This window comes from Petaurus breviceps, unplaced genomic scaffold (genome assembly GCF_028583685.1).
Source record: "Petaurus breviceps papuanus isolate PSGF00001 unplaced genomic scaffold, PetGlider_PUasm1.0 37, whole genome shotgun sequence".
Classification (NCBI taxonomy): domain Eukaryota; kingdom Metazoa; phylum Chordata; class Mammalia; order Diprotodontia; family Petauridae; genus Petaurus; species Petaurus breviceps.
The window spans coordinates 52,202,195-52,218,295 of record NW_027186296.1 but is presented as its reverse complement, the minus strand read 5'-3'; the positions used below and the strand labels follow the sequence as shown (position 1 = coordinate 52,218,295).

Genomic DNA, 16,101 nt, shown 5'->3' with positions numbered 1-16,101 from the left:
TTAAGATCTATCATAGTAGCTGCTGTCTACAATGCCTGCTGGAGCAAAAACTGAAAACTATGAAAATTACAAGTTGTTTATAACATAGAATTTACCTCTCAAAAAGCTTTTATTTTTTAGGCAGAAGTTGCCTCACCAGGGGATCACTTCACCTTTTTTTTTTTAAGTTGTGACTTTTTGTAGCTGTCAACACATCCAAAGTGATTTAGCAACTGGCTTGAGGGATGGGCAGCTCAGTCTGAGGACGAAAGCAATCATGTGGTTCAACTCAGCAGCCGGCATTTAGAGAGACACTGCTTTTCAGCAGCCTTGCCAGCCCATACTCATCAGAGAACCCAGCTATTCTAACACAGTCCCCAAAGCTGGACCCACCAATAAAGTCACAACATTCTTATTTTATTACGAAACCATCTAAGCAGTCGTGTAATCCTCAGCTACCCCTCTTTCAATGATCACAAATGATAAATGAAAAGGAAGGAGAAATTATATTTAGATTTCCTGCCATCAATGTCACTTTTCAATAGTTAACAAATTTGTCTTATATCCTTGACACCATGCGCACACCTAGGCTCATTTGTCCTACCTTTTCAGGGTCAAACTTTGGCATAAATTAAATTTTAGAAAAAAAATTCAATTTAATATTTGCCATCCAACTATAACTAATGAAATGCTCATGTGGCATTAACCTTCTTGATGCTCTTATAAAAAGATACTTTCTGTATCTCAAATTCAGAGTTTTGTAATATCTTCAGCAATATGCCAGCAAGCAATAAATTCTACCTTCATCAGCAAACTCCACTGTTATGTGAATATTTGATGAAGCTAAGGTACGATTACTTTATTACTTAAAATTCAGTTACAATAAACATGTTGTAACCAAGTTGTAGCACCCACACAAGTATACTTCCCTTTTCAAAACTTGGGGATTTCCCGTCAATTTCATCTCTTTGTGGTGCCAACAGTGTACAGACTTCCAATGAAGTAACTATGCTGGAAATTCAACAGAGATGGGCAATACTGGATTGCATAAGACTCATTCTACTCAACTATACACACAATACTTCTTGCATTGTAAAAGAAGCATGCAACAGCTCTTAGGAGAAATTCACTGATTTGTACTCATGAAAATGTACATTTTCTTCAGATTAAAAACAAGGAAACCAATCAATTTGCTACCCCTAGAACCTTCCCACAAGATTCTATAACTATAGAATTGCTTTAGAAATGCCCAAAGTAACACCAGGATGCACTCAATACTAAATAAACTAAAGAATGAATTTTTTAATGTAACAGAATTATAGCTATTTTTTTAAAGTAAAAGGTTAATGAAATTCTTTGCCTCATACCCTGGGCATTTTTCATTAAGTTGTTTAAAGCCATGACTCTAAAAAAATTTCACATGTACAGAAGCCTTTATTTTAAGTCAATCTTTGTGGGAATACTTGCATCAAACTTTTAAAAAAAGATTTAAATACTACTAATCGTGTCAAATAATATAAGATTAACAATAAAAGACTATATTCAGATTAAATTTATTGGGCATCTAGCAATATTATAAACTAAGAGAGAAAAGAGTAAATTCTGGTTATCAGTAAAAGTCTTTTATTGGGGGAAAAATTTGGCTGAGATAGCTTATTGTACAAGGTACTTCAGAACAGTTTTCTATTTCCCCTTTATCTACATAAGCCAGTATTTTACTGCCATTGCTTTAGCTCATGACATTTTTGTTTAAAACTTTTGAGAATTTTTAAAAATGTTAATACATTATTGCTTTTGTAACTGACTTAATCATATTCCCCAAATCACAAAATTATTTTTTTCAAATTTGGCAATATGTCATAGTGCATTTTTAAAAAATTCAATTCAGCAGAAAAAAAAGAACCCTTGAAAGTTCTCCTCAAATAAGCTGTACTCAACATTCATTAAAATCAAACAAACCCTTTGACAATATAACTACAAAGAGAAGGAACTAGGGATTGGGGGGGGGGCAAGATGGATAAAGAAATCTCCTATTCAGAGGACAATTCAGTCTTTTTTTGATGTTAGGGTTCAGATTAAAATGGGTGGGGGGAGAAGGGTGGTGTTCCTAGATTTAAGGTACATTTTTCAAGCTCTGGTATGATTTATATGCATAGTGTGTGTTGTATGTATGCATGTACATGTGTGTAAGCTTTTAAAAGAGAGGCAGTGTAATCTAAGTTCAAAGAACATCAGCCTATGCCAAGAGTTAGTTGTGGTGACTTTGGGCTAATCAGAATCGCCCCTAACCCTGTTTCCCTGTCCATAAAAAGAAGGTATTATACCAAACGATATCTGCAGTTCATTCCAGCTCTAAAATTCCATAAATTATAGCACATTTTTTTTCTATTTCCAACAAATGAAGTTTACAGTTACTGTATATTTTGTGCATACTGTAACTCATAACTATGAAAACCTGGTGAATGACAGAATTTAGGGCAAGAAGGGACCTTAGATATCTGGTTCAACCTCCTCCTTGTTTTGCTTAAGTACACTGAGATCCAAAGAAAAATGACTTATATGCCCGAGGTTGCTGACAGTAAGCTTCAAGGCAGGAGTCCAAACCTGATCATCTGATTCCTAGATCCAATGGACATTCTAAAAAACGATTCAAGCATCAATTGTAACACTGTTCCTATAAAAAAAGTCTGATATAATTTAAGATGGTCAGTTTTATAGTTCCAAAGACAAACTGCATTAAAAACGAAGGACATTCTGTTAAACTCAATTAATACAGTAAGGTATTTAGATAGATACACATGTGTGCAGAAGTAGGCCCCCATAAAGGCCTACTCTGTGCCTCATCAAGGGGTGGAGAAGATCCTGGGTTCTTGAAGGTTATGTTGGCATAGCATAAGCTGTCTGGCAGGTGCTACCATGCTGGAAAGACTTCAAGTATGTTCCTGGCAATAGATCAAGAGTATTTTCTAGGGATCAGACTAGCTATATATGGGTAGGTTCATCACCAGTAAACTGGCCACACCAACACATAAAGCACAGAAAAATGCAAAATAGGCCATAGTCCTTTGTGGCATCTTTCTGCTTTTGCAGTGACGGTCACAGAGTGGTCAAAAAAGAGGCGGAAGGTGTAAGAATCACACAATTTTTAGTCTGTCTATAAATAACTGGCCATTAATACTCTATAAGAGCCTTGTCTAATGATCAATGGGTAGACATATTAATGGAAGAGTTGAATCATGTCAATATTGACATTCTCGTCTTAAACAAAACCAAAAGAAAGAATCTGAAACTACACAGAAGGACGGATCACAAGTGCTCCTTGTTAGCTGTTGCCGTTTGCCCTCATGCTCAAAGAGGACCAAAATGACATTACAATGTTGGGGTCAGCTCATGGTGTATCTAGTTGTGGCTAATCATACCAGTACAAAGTCAGAAGGTTCTACCACAGGTTGGGCAAAAATAGTCTATATGAACATTTTAAAGAAAGGAATTAGCAGAACTGGTTTTTTGTCATATGCCCAAAGATAACTAGACATTATTTCATGGAACATTTGGTTATGTCATGTTATCTAGCTCAAGATAAGTGAGACCATCATGGAAAGACCATCATGAAAAAATCTGTAACTTAGGTAACACTATCAGCTGCAAAAAGATAGAGAAATTCCATGAAAATCTTGACAAGACCCTCTGAATTAAATCAAGATAAACACTGATAATGGTGACTTCACAGCAAAGGTGGGATTAGGGGAAGATGGTGAGAAATATATCAGAAAATTTGGGTCAGAAAAATGGAATGTGAGAGGCCAAAGACTTGTAGACCACACAGAAGCCTCTTGCCTTTGCATCATAAGACAAGAATCAGCAGATGCTTGACATGAACACCAAACAACACCATTAAAAATGAAATTGAAAATATTTTGACAGGTGGAGATTCGTTATTGATGTGGGAGTTACCCTTAAATCAATCATTTGTGTACAGTCAGACCACTGACTTGTGAGAACAAAGATCAGATTTAGTAAAAAGGTATTAGAAAGAAAAATGAGAAAAACATGTGGCAGAAAATTGAAATTATTAAGTCCCCATTTACTTTAAAAAGTTATTGATGATGAAAATGGATAACAAGGAAGATAACATCAATGCTGATTAAAAACTTTTACAGGCTTTTAACTGATGTAAATCAATTGCCATAACAAGGAGAACAAAAGGGTCTAAAAAGCACTTTAGCCAACAAACACTTGACTTGCCAAATGGAGAGAGATGGCAGCCAGCGGCAGCAGTGGTTTAGAATATAAACTCATCTGTAAAACCTTACAAAGAAGAGTGACGGATAATTATGAGAAGGAGCACCTCATAAAGCTGAGAGAAGCAGTGGAAAATGATACTGATTTATAGAAAACTTGGCGCGAAGTCCAACTAAGTGAAACAAGGATGACAATGGAAGTAAGGATTACAAAAGGAAGAAGAACGGAGAAAATGTGCAGATATTTGTTATAAATCTTTTTCACCATCAAAGACAACAGAACAATCACAATCAGACTCTCAACATTACAAATCACAGTCCCAAAGGTGTTTATCAAAAATGCATAAATGGGGACAGCTAGGCGGCACAGTGAATAGAACACTGGAGTCAGGAGGACCTGAGTTCAAATCCAGCCGCAGACACTTAACACTTACTAGGTGTGCGACATCGGGCAAGTCACTTAACCCCAACTGCCCTGCCTTTCCCCCTCCAAAAAGAAAAAAAAATGCATAAATGGCACTAAAGAAAAGATGGGGAAAGTGGTCAAATTTGAGTAAATTCGTATAGAAGAAATTCCTGCTAGAGGTAACACAAATGTGAGGGTACTGAAGTACCCTCCATATTCACAAGATATGTGAAGGATGGCAAAGGTGACAGATAATTAAGAATGACCAATACATATGTCTACTTTCTCATCTATCTTAAAAGTTTAATGGGACTCACTGAAACTGTGTTGAGGGCATTAGTGGGGAACAACAGCTTTTTGCAAAGCAATATTCTAAAATGGACCACATCTTTACAGCTTTTTGTAAGCAGCATTCTAAAATGGACCACATCTGGCTGAAAGATACAGAAAACACATGATCCCACCATGTTTACTTCTGGTGGATTATAAAAAACTATTTGATTTGATAAAGCAAAACCCCACCTTAAAAACTCTCTTCCAAAAAGGCATTTTCCATCTATAAATCAAAATCATTAAAGATTCCTTGAAAGATACACAGAAATAATCTTGTTAAATGACCCTCTGATCATAAACATCATGCAAGGCATAAAACAGGCTTATATGCTTGCCAAAGGTGTTTGTCACTAAGAAAGAAGATACAGGATAGGGTCCAAGACAAAGAATTATTTCCTATAGATGTTGAGATATAGATCCTATTTATGGACACATTATGTTTATTGCATCAATCCCTGGAACACTGCAGAGCATCTTGGAAGAGATGTGCGACCACTCCAAAGAGTTTGGTCTGACCATATACACTGGAAAGCCCAGGTAGATAAACAATGTCTATTGCCCAGATTATGACAGTCAGTTAGAAAGACAACCTATAGGTCTTTTTTTTGTCAGTAAATATATCGAGAATAGAGAGTACAAATCCACAAGGAGCTGGATCCAGAATTAAAGAGAAAGTGAGTGGGCTGTCCTGACTTTAGGAAATTGCTAAGTTCCCTTAATGACAAAAGTTTCTCTTGGAAACAAAGGTCCATTTTTAAAACACTGTTTTATAGTGTTGTGGTATGGCTACAAGTCATGAGACACAATAGTCTCTGAAGAACTGAGAAATGAATATTATGTATGTGTATACATACATGGCTGGATAATTAAGAAATAGACCAAGAAGGAGATAGATAGATAGCAACAGACAGAGAGGTAGAAGGCAGTATAACACAGCATAACATAACTAGGTTTGTAATCAAAGGGCCTGGGTTCAAATTCTGGATTAATCACTTACTAATCACATGACATTGAACAAATCACTTACCTAGCCTAAGCCTCAGTTTTCTTTTTTTTTTTAATAGTTCTATTTATTTATTTATTTGGAAGGGGGACGGCAGGGCAATTTGGGGTTAAGTGACTTGCCCAAGGTCACACAGCTAGTGTTAAGGGTCTGAGTTAGGATTTGAACTCAGGTCCTCCTGACTCCAGGGCCAGTGCTCTATTCACTGTGCCACGTAGCCGCCCCTAAGCCTCAGTTTTCTTATTTTAAATATGAGACTGTTGAACTAAGTAGTCTCAAAGGTCCCTTTCAGGGATTTAAGATCCCATAAAATGACTTACACTGATAGATGAGAAACATTGTAGTGTGTTAGGTAGAAGACTAGTCCAAATCAAACATTGATTCACTATGGGAAGAGAACATCTAGGTTTTGAGACGGAGCCGGGAGCATGGCAGTGCTCAAAACAGTAATAGGGGAGTCAGGAAGAGGGGAGAACTTGGGAAGAAAGAAAAATGAGCTCCATTTAGTTGGAGCTATCGAATAGGCAGTCAAAGAGGTAAGAGTGGAGGTCAACAGAAGAGTTAGGCCTAGATGAGTAAATCTGAGAATCATCAAAACAGAAATGATAATTCAATCCATGGGAATTGATGCAAGCACCAATCAAAACAGAAGGAAGAAATAGAGGAAGAAGAGGCAGGAGGAACTGCAGAAGAGAGTAGTGTCATAAAAACCTAGAGAGAACAGCATTATCAAGGAGAAGTGAGAGATTAAAAGGGCCCAAAATTTCCGAGAAGGCAAGAAGGATAAGGATTAAAACGTCATTTGATTTGTCACCTAAAAGACCATCAGTAACTTTGGACACAGATTTGTTGGAAAAATGAGGTCAGAATTCAGACTGCAGAAATTTAAGAAGATAGTGGGAGGAAGGAAGTGGAAGCACCCGTTGTTGAAGGCCTTCTCAAGGAATTTAGTCATAAAAGGGAGGAAAGGTGTGGATAAGAGCTGGTAGGGATGGCTGGTTCAAGTAAGGATTTAAGGATAGGGAGGCAGCCAATAGGAAGGGAAATATAGAAGATAAGTGAGAGAAGTAGCTAAGTGGTGCAGTGAATAGAATGGCAGGCCTGGGGTTACAAAGATCTGAGTTCAAATCCAGTTTCAGATACTGACCCTGGGCAAACCACTTAACCTTGTTTGCCTCAGTTTCCTCATCTGTCAAAATGAGCTAAAGTTTCCTTAAATGGCAAAGCGCTCCAGTATCTTTACCAAGAAAAACCCCAAATGGGATCACAAAGAGTCAGTCAGGCACAACCAAAACCCCTGACCAACAACAAACTGTGTGGGGATAATAGGGGCAATCCACTGAATAAAATGGGATGAAATGAGATCACTTGCATATATAAAGGCATTTGCCTTGGCAAACAGAGGCAACCTCATTGCATGAGACAAGGGTGAAGGAGAAGATAGTGACAGACAGTGAAATATGAGGCAAGGTTTTCAGTTAAAGTGGGTGGTGGGAAGGGTAGCCATGGGAGGTTTGAGGGTGGATAAAAAGGTCTGAAAGAGTTCCTGTGGTGAGCAGGATAGAGCTAACTAGGGAGGTGCAAAAGGATTGCCTTGCAACAGTAAAGGCCCAGTTGAGATCACATAACATAAATTTGTAGATGAACTAGTTAGCACAATTTTGTGATTTTCTCCAACTTTGTTCAGCATAGTATACATAGGGGCAAAGACACAGAATGGTGGAAATGATTCATGACTGACACTTGGCTCCTATATCATCTCTTATTGCCTAGTCTTTCTTACAGAGATTAAAACTTTAACTTACTCATATGTTCAGAATACCCAGTTTACAGAAAACTCAGAACAAAAAGTCTTGTTTTTCTTAAAAATAAAATAAAGTACATTGTGGCGAGTCATTTATGAGCAATTCAGCTCAATTCAGTTATTAAGCACCTACTACATACAAGGCACTGGGCTAAGAAAGCCAAGGCAATGTATCTCACTTGGTAGTTAAAATATCAGTATCATCTATAGCTGCTGATTAAGCTCATATTTTAGGAAAGAGATGTACAAACATACATAAATATACATACACACAGTAAATTAGGAGAATGGATAGGGGTATATAATCTTGTCCTCTAATTTAAAGTCTCTAACTTCTAGGATTTCTAAACTTCTAGAAGGGTTCCCAGCACTGATCCTTATAAACAGAAGGATAAAAAGGACTAGGGAATCCTTTAACTTTAACCAAGAGCCATCCTATGACCTAGGAGTTTAGTCCAACAAATCACATTCATTAGCTAAAAGCCAATATAAAGCTAAATGAGAAAGGTGGTTTTGTGTGTGCATGTATACAGCATCGAATCCTACAGTCAGGGTCCTTTGTAAAACCTTCCAGCTTTTCAAATAAAATCTAAAAATCCAGGAACTTCAGATTAAACTAAACACCAGAATAAAATTAGAAAATAATTCCTCCTCTTCATGCTGTAATTCCCAGTCAGCCACTGAATGGAGTGTGCTAACAACAGTGGAGTTGTCAGACAATTTAGTATAACTCTAATTTTTTTTCCTATGGCATTTACAGAGGATATTAGAAGTTGGCACATCAGAAATGATGCGTCCCCATGTCCCCTGCCATCAGTATTAATCAACTAGTAAGCACAGTTCCTGTACCATAAAAAACCACAAGAACTGTGATAATAAGCTACAAGCTCTCTAAAGGTCCCTTACAAATTAAATGCGCAGAGAAAACAAGAAAGCAAAGAAATACCATATTAAGGCATTACCAGCTCATACTACAAATCCAGTTGCTCCAATTAAGTCATTGAACAGTGAACACAATAGAACATATAAGGAATTTCAGTGGTGGTGGTGGTGGTGAGTGTTCCTTCCCCCTTGCCTTCCTAACCAAACGTCTCTAAGAGTGGGCATCACAAGATAATTGAACTTCAACTTCTGGCAACTGACTTGAAGAGATGGGGCGGAAAAGGGGGGTCAGATAACCACAGACCAAAGAGTTCTGGGATCAAAACTAGTATACCATAATTACTTTAGCCACAAAAGGCTTATTACCAAAGAAAAATGATTCCAAAGACCTTTTAGAGAGTCTAACTTTTGTACTAAACTAAACCTGAGTTTTCAAACATGAAGGCGGTCGTTTCCAGGACCAGAATTTACAGACACTTCCAAGTGCACATATAATCTTACACAGACTAATACTAAATCCCATAATCCTAGTTAATAAAATGAGTTGTTTTCTGTTATTTTCTTTATTACTTGGGAAAGTCTCTCTTTCCTATATTTCTAATCATGCCGGAATAAGAACCAAAATATTTTCATACCATTTAAAAAAAAATGTTTTTAACATAAACTCTAATTTCCAGGTAAAGAAATTTTTTATTTTAAGAGAACAGTGGACATTGTGAGGAAAAGGGACCAACAAATGACTCAAAATTCCTTCACATACTAGTGGAGGTATTGGTACCCATCTAGAGATATACACTACAAAAAAGATAAACACTATAAGTACACAGTGTGTGCACATGTATATATCTACATGAATAAGTATATCTACATATATAAAAAACTAAGAATAATCTGAAATAAATGAAAGAAGTTTAGCCCACAAAATAATCCATGCCCTCCTGCATTCATAATAAGGTTCTTTCTTAAAACACTTCCTCCAGAATGCCTTTGAAATATCCCATGCAAGTGTCTGAACTTGCGAACCTGCCCTCTATACATCAAGGCCCAAGAGCAGGAAGTAGTATTTCTGGAATCTTACATAATGAAGCAGATATCTATATTATAGACAGATAGGTTTCAATGGCTCCCTTTACTGGTAGGGGAGGGGTGGTGGAGAAGAGGAGAGTAAGCCTATGAGATGCATTAAAATTTGGGAAATAATGAAAGAGAAAATGGGAAGTAGCTGATGTTGAGATAGTCAGCCTTGAAACCTAGGCTCTTTTATTAAAAAAAGACCAGGAATTTCAGAAATCTTAAGTATTTTGCATTATTTTCTCAATCTTAAGAAAGCTGTGGCTAGGAGAATAATGCAGGGGAGAGAATTAACCACTAAATCCCCAAAATCCTGGGGATGTTCTCATAAAACCAATACAAACCAATACAGCTTCTAACTTAACCCTCCCCCCCTCAAGAGCAAGCACCTCCCCCCTTCAATTGCAGATATGAGACATTAGCTTAATATAAGGTGAGTATTCCTAAAGATAAATGAAATGGGCTACATCTAAAAGTAGCGAGTTCTCCCTCACTAAAAGACCTTCAGTAGAGACTAGATGACGATTTACTGAGATATCACGGAAGGAATTCCTACTAAGGTACTGGTTAGACTCAGTGACCTTTGAAGTCCTCTTCAACTTAACTACACTATTCAATTAGAGACCTAGGAAGGGGAGGGAGACCCTAAGTTTGTCCCAAAGAGACTGAAAGAAAAAAAGATAAAAGAATATAGCTTGAAAAACTTGCCATGACTATCTATATACAGAACATTTTAAAATGTTCTGTTCCAGTAACATTTCTTTCTCAACAGTGAGCAGAAAAAAACCATTCTGCTGCTCAGAACATCCTGCTATTTAAGAAAAAAACAGCAAGTCATTTTAGCTTTTACCACTGAATATAACTTTGCTGAGTTTGAAGAAAATGAAAGGTCTACTTCTTGGTTTTAAAGTTTTTAAAAGTATAAACATTTAAAAAGACATTTTATTAATGACTACTACCACATTTTATCTTTGTTGTCAATAGTAAAAAAAAAATCCCTTTTTTAGTGTCTTTAACCACATTGAAAACACTGAAAAGGATGAAATGTTCGTGTTCTAAGGAAATCAAACAAATGTCTGTCACAGAAACAGAGTAAGATTTAATTTAGCAGGTCAGGGAAAAAATGTGCCCACGCACTGTCTCCTGTCCAAAAAACAATTTCAGCACAATAGGAAACACTGCTCCCCATCCCCAAAACCTTAACAAATGCAACACCAAAAAAACTATTGGCTTTTACAAAATTTTTCCATTAAGTTCATATGGATGGATACAGATCTCTAAATATATAGCCCAAACATATCCCCCTTTACTGAGAGATCAAGTCATAATCTCAACCTGGGGAAAAAAAAAACACAGAGGAGTGAAATAAACAAAGACTTTTTCCAGGCACTTTGTTTTCATTAAAACCACTTTCAAGTTATTAGAAAACGGTTAGCAAGCATTTAGATTTTTATTTTGCTTGTATCTAACAAAAATGAATCCACACCTAGTAAATTATACATGTTTTTTTGTTATTGTTGTTTCATAATTGTGTACAGAAGAGTGGAGGTAATATACCTGGGGCATATCGGGAGTAAAGGACACTGGTTCTGGAATAAAGGCTGCCTATCCTTCCCATGCATCATCTCCCTCAATGGGTCCTGTAACACTGTGGCATTAAACCCAAATAGAAATGGGGGCCACTGAACAATACATCAGAATCCCAGCAAGCTGCATTTTAACTTAGAAAATCACATATTAACATTATCTATATTCTATTGTATTTTCATTTATTTCATTAAATATTTTTCAATTACATTTTAATCTGGTTCAGCAGCACTTAGGAGTGCTGTGGCAAGGAGTCTGACACCTCTGTGACATATAGCACAGCTTAAGTAAGCCATAAAACACAATCTAAATGTCACCTATTATTATTTACCTCCACCTCTAATACACTGACTAAAAAAGTGAATTCAGAAAAACTGACAATTGAGTCACAACACAAGAGGGTAAGCTTAACACAATGGACAGAATTCTGTACTCTGAGTAAAGAAAGGCTTGGATTCAAATCCTAAACCTAAAATTTATTAGCTGTGTAAACAGAGGCAGTTAGGTGGCACAGTGAATAGAATGCCTACCCTGGAGTGAGGAAGACTCATTGTGAACCTAGGCAAGTCATTTAACCCTCTTCAGGTCATCTGTAAAATGAGCTGGAGAAGGAAATGGCAAACCACTTTTCTTTGTCAAGAAAACCCCAAACGGGGTCAAGGAGAGTTGGACATGACTGAGAAGCGACTAAACAACATTACTAATAATCGTGTACATGATAAAACTCTCATAAAAATAAACATTTTAAAAGGATGGAATAAAAATAAAATATCTGATCCTAGATCACAGGGAGTCACTAGAGTTTATTGAGTAGGGGAGTGGCATGGTCAGACATGAAATTTAGGAAAGAGATAAGAGGCTTGAGGCAAAGAGGCTAATTAAGAGGCTTCTGCAATAGTCTAGGCAAGAAATGATGAGGCCTGAACTAGGGCAGAGGCTGTGTGAGTCAAGAGTAGTCATATATATATGACAGAAATGCTGTGGAAGTAGAAACCAAGATTTGGCAACTGTCTAGATGTGTGGGATGAGAAAGAATTAGAAGGCATAGAGGTTTGTGAACCAGGATGACTGGAAAGATGGTGATGCCCTAGACAGTAATAGGAAACTTTGGGAAGAGGGCCAGTTTGGGGAAAAAGATAATGCAAGGAGATCTGAAATGCAGATTACAACCCAACTCATTCTGTCCCACCCAAAGTGAAAAGGAGGACAGTAAGGCTCTTATTCACTGGTCACACTGCACAGGAGCATGGGGACTTCCCTCCCCCTAGGGCATCTGCTACAGTCAGGAGGTAAACTGGGCCACCTGGGCAGTTGCTGCTATGGGTGCCCGGTAGTAGTTCAGTTCTAACTGCCTTGGAATCCAAAGGGAGGTAGTTGAGAGCTTTCACTGTGGAGGAAAGGGTGGAGTAGAAGAAGGAAGAGAAAAGTAAGAGTGTAAGAGTAGGCATGGTTGTGTTAGAAATAAACCCCAAGCCTGGCTGGTCATTGTAGGGACAGTGCAATCCAACTCATCTTCCCTCCACCTGGCTAATTATAATTACACACCTTTGGAGACCATTGGTTTATAAGATTAAATAAAAACTCCTTGACTTGATATGCAAATAACCTCAGGATTTGGTCCAAACCTACATTTTATGGCCCTACTCCACATTAATCTTCTACTCAAACTAGTCTCACCATAACCATTCTAAGTCATGGTTCATGCAGTTCTCTTCCCTTTCTAAAGTGCTCCAGACAAAGACATTCTTCAGCTGGGACAAGGTCAAATCTCACCTCCTCCAATGATCTGTACCTAATAGCCCTGACTTCTGCCTACAGAACAGTTTAGTTATTTATCAACTGTCTGGAGAATTGTGTACATAACTTATCTCTTCAACCAAATTGCAAATTCCTTCACTAAACAATCCCTTCTAGTATATCTTTTTATCCCTTTGTATCTAATTTCAGGACATTATATGTATAGGCACTGAAATTTTGCTTGTATGAATATTATACATGACATCAAACTCAGACCCTACAATTTCAGATCTACTTTTCCCAGTCCTGCTTCCTTTGGACATCTTTCTTTGGTTTACTCTACTTAGAAAACAAACAAACATGCAGGGGTCCCTATAATCCAGGTCAAGTGGCTTTTTCTATTTATGCCACTCTCTGCTGGGTAGGACAGTATTACTCCCACTGGGCAAAGCAGTGCTTCTCACCACCCTAGACAGGAATCTCTATCTATCTCCCTCATCAGGTAACCTGCCTGTTTCTGGACAAGGGAATTCTTTGCCCTACTTCTCTTCCCAGGTATGCTGTCCCAACTAGGTCTGCTCTATGCTCTACAGATTTACTCACAACAACCCACTAGTTTCCACTCATAACCCTCCTTTAAACTACATTTTAAAATTCTCACAAAAGGTGTTTCATTTATATATTTACTGTTTTTACCACTGGATCACAGCATATGTTTTCCAATGAAAATCAAAGAGAAAACAAAATCTGATGCATGGAAAATTTTGCTTTCCAGACATACTTAATGGGCTTTTCCCTGAAAAGTTATCGGTAGATACCTACATTTATAAGCATCCACTAGATTTGTCCCATGAATTCTAAAAAACAATGAAGAACACAATCAACAACATGTATTCAATCAAGGAAACAAAGCAATGATCAGTAGGATGGAATATACAACCAAAAACAAAAAAAAAAAAGTAAAGGGAACACCAGAAAGTGGGATGATTGGGTCAGTCACAATAAGGGACTAAAAGGAAAGCAAATGAGTAAAAGATTTGGACAAGTACCGTAAAAGAACTGGGGAGGGAGGAAAAAGGGAAGAAACAGGGAGGGAAGAAATTTTTAAAGGCAGCATGGTGGCTTGGCAAGTCACTCATGCGTCCTAGGCTGGTGGACCTCAAGTGTATAGCTCCCCTTGTGCCCACTGCTGGCACCATCACAAAGAATTCACATGAGGCCACATGCATAGTACCGCAGGGGCAACCATCTAACAAAGAGAAGAGAAAAGTGGTGAACTAGTCTTCAATTCAGAGTTAGGCGTGGCAAGGAAAGGATGCCCCTTGCTTACTTCTTCACAAATGTAGCTTACACTCTTCCAGTGAAAATACAAGCTGTGTAATTGAGGTGGGGGGGGGGGAGAAGACGGGGGAAGAGAGACAGACTAAAAAGCATGCCAGGGTGCCCATCCTATAATTCAGCTAATTATACCAGCCTTGCAAATGATTGTCAAAATTATTAGAGGCAAAAAATTCTATTTGAATTGCAAATTTTTCATTGGTTATGTCCACATTTAACACTAACACTCCCCTTGACTCTTTAAACTCCTTTCTATGGTGCCAATAAGCTAACACTTCTGAGACTTTCTCTATAGATATAATAGGTTTACTATTTGAAAACTGAAAAGAAAATAAAAGTACAATTTTTAGATTTACCACTTTTCTTCAATACCACTACCTGATTTCTCTACATCTAGTTATATGAGGCAGTGGATTCTAAATCAAAAGACTTAAAGCTCTCTGAATCTCAGTTTCCTTATCTGTAAAATGAGAGGGGTTGCACTTGGTAGATAATTTATAGGATCCTCTCCTGCTCTAAATCTTTTCCTGTAAACAGTTTTCTGAACAGAAAAGGGTTCTCAAGAATCCTTAAGAACTTAGCCCTAAAGAGTCAAAATACGCAAACCAAAAGTTCTAAAAAGCATTTAACAGTTGTGCTAACTCTCAAGCATAAGTTCTTGACAGTGTCTGAAACCCTAAGCCTGGGTCTTCTGTTTTCACAACTGTTTCAGGATCAACAGGAAGTCAGGAATGATATTGATTTGACAATCACCATAGTGATTCACCATGAACACAAACAAAACCAGCAAAAATAGTCTGGTCATATTTTAAATACCAAGTCTAACTTGTAAACAATTAAAGCTTAAACAATTGACAATCATCTATCTTGCCTTCTGGGTTTTCTAAGAGACTAGAGTACCTGAGGGACTAATACTCAGTACTTCCCAGCCTCCTACCCAACACCATACCAATCTACTTGAACTTTTGACACCCAGACCCTCCTTACAACCCCACCATCATTTGTGTTAATTTTCTAAGCTTTGTAAAAGAGAGCCTGGGTAAAAGCATGAAGATAAACATCACGTAACAAACAACATGTAACTAAATCCTTGGTATAAAGAGTCATGACTCCTTATATACAGTTCTGCAAAAGTGAAAGTAGAGGTAACAATGAAAGAAATTCTCAACTTGCTAAAGAAGGTTTTTTGGGTTTTTGGTTTTTTTTTTTTGCCTTTTTGGAGGCCAATTGGGGTTAAGTAACTTGCCCAAGGTTACAAGGCTAGTTTTTTGTGTGTGGGTGTTAAGTGTCTGAGGCTGGAACCAAACTCAGGTCTTCCTGACTCCAGGGCCAGCACTTTACTCACCTAGCTGCCCCAAGAAGTAAGTTTTTTACCCTGTCCTTAGAGCAGTAGAGGAGCTACTCTAAGATTGTTTGGAAGAAGTTGGGTTGTTTAACCTGAAAAAAGGAAGACTTTAGAGGAATGCGATGAATAAAAATCTTTAAGCATTTATGAACTTTCATGGAAGACATACCAGAGTTATTCTTCTTGACCTTGGAGGACAGGACTTGGTAGTAGTTGGGTCGAAGATGCAAAGAAGTGTACTTCTGCTCAGTGTAAGGTAACACTAAAAAAGAGACCTAGACAGAGTGGCTTGGACTTGGGGGGGGGGGGGAGGAGGAATGGGTTTCCCCTTACTAGAGATGTTCAAGCCGACTGAATGACCACTTGTCTGGTATG

General features: G+C 37.7%; 1 protein-coding gene across 4 annotated transcripts in view; it reads right to left on the bottom strand.

Annotated features, from left to right (window-relative positions):
- IGF1R (insulin like growth factor 1 receptor) overlaps positions 1-16,101 on the bottom strand; it is a 394,663-nt gene that overhangs the window by 343,578 nt on the left and 34,984 nt on the right. The gene's annotated exons all lie outside the window — the stretch shown is intronic.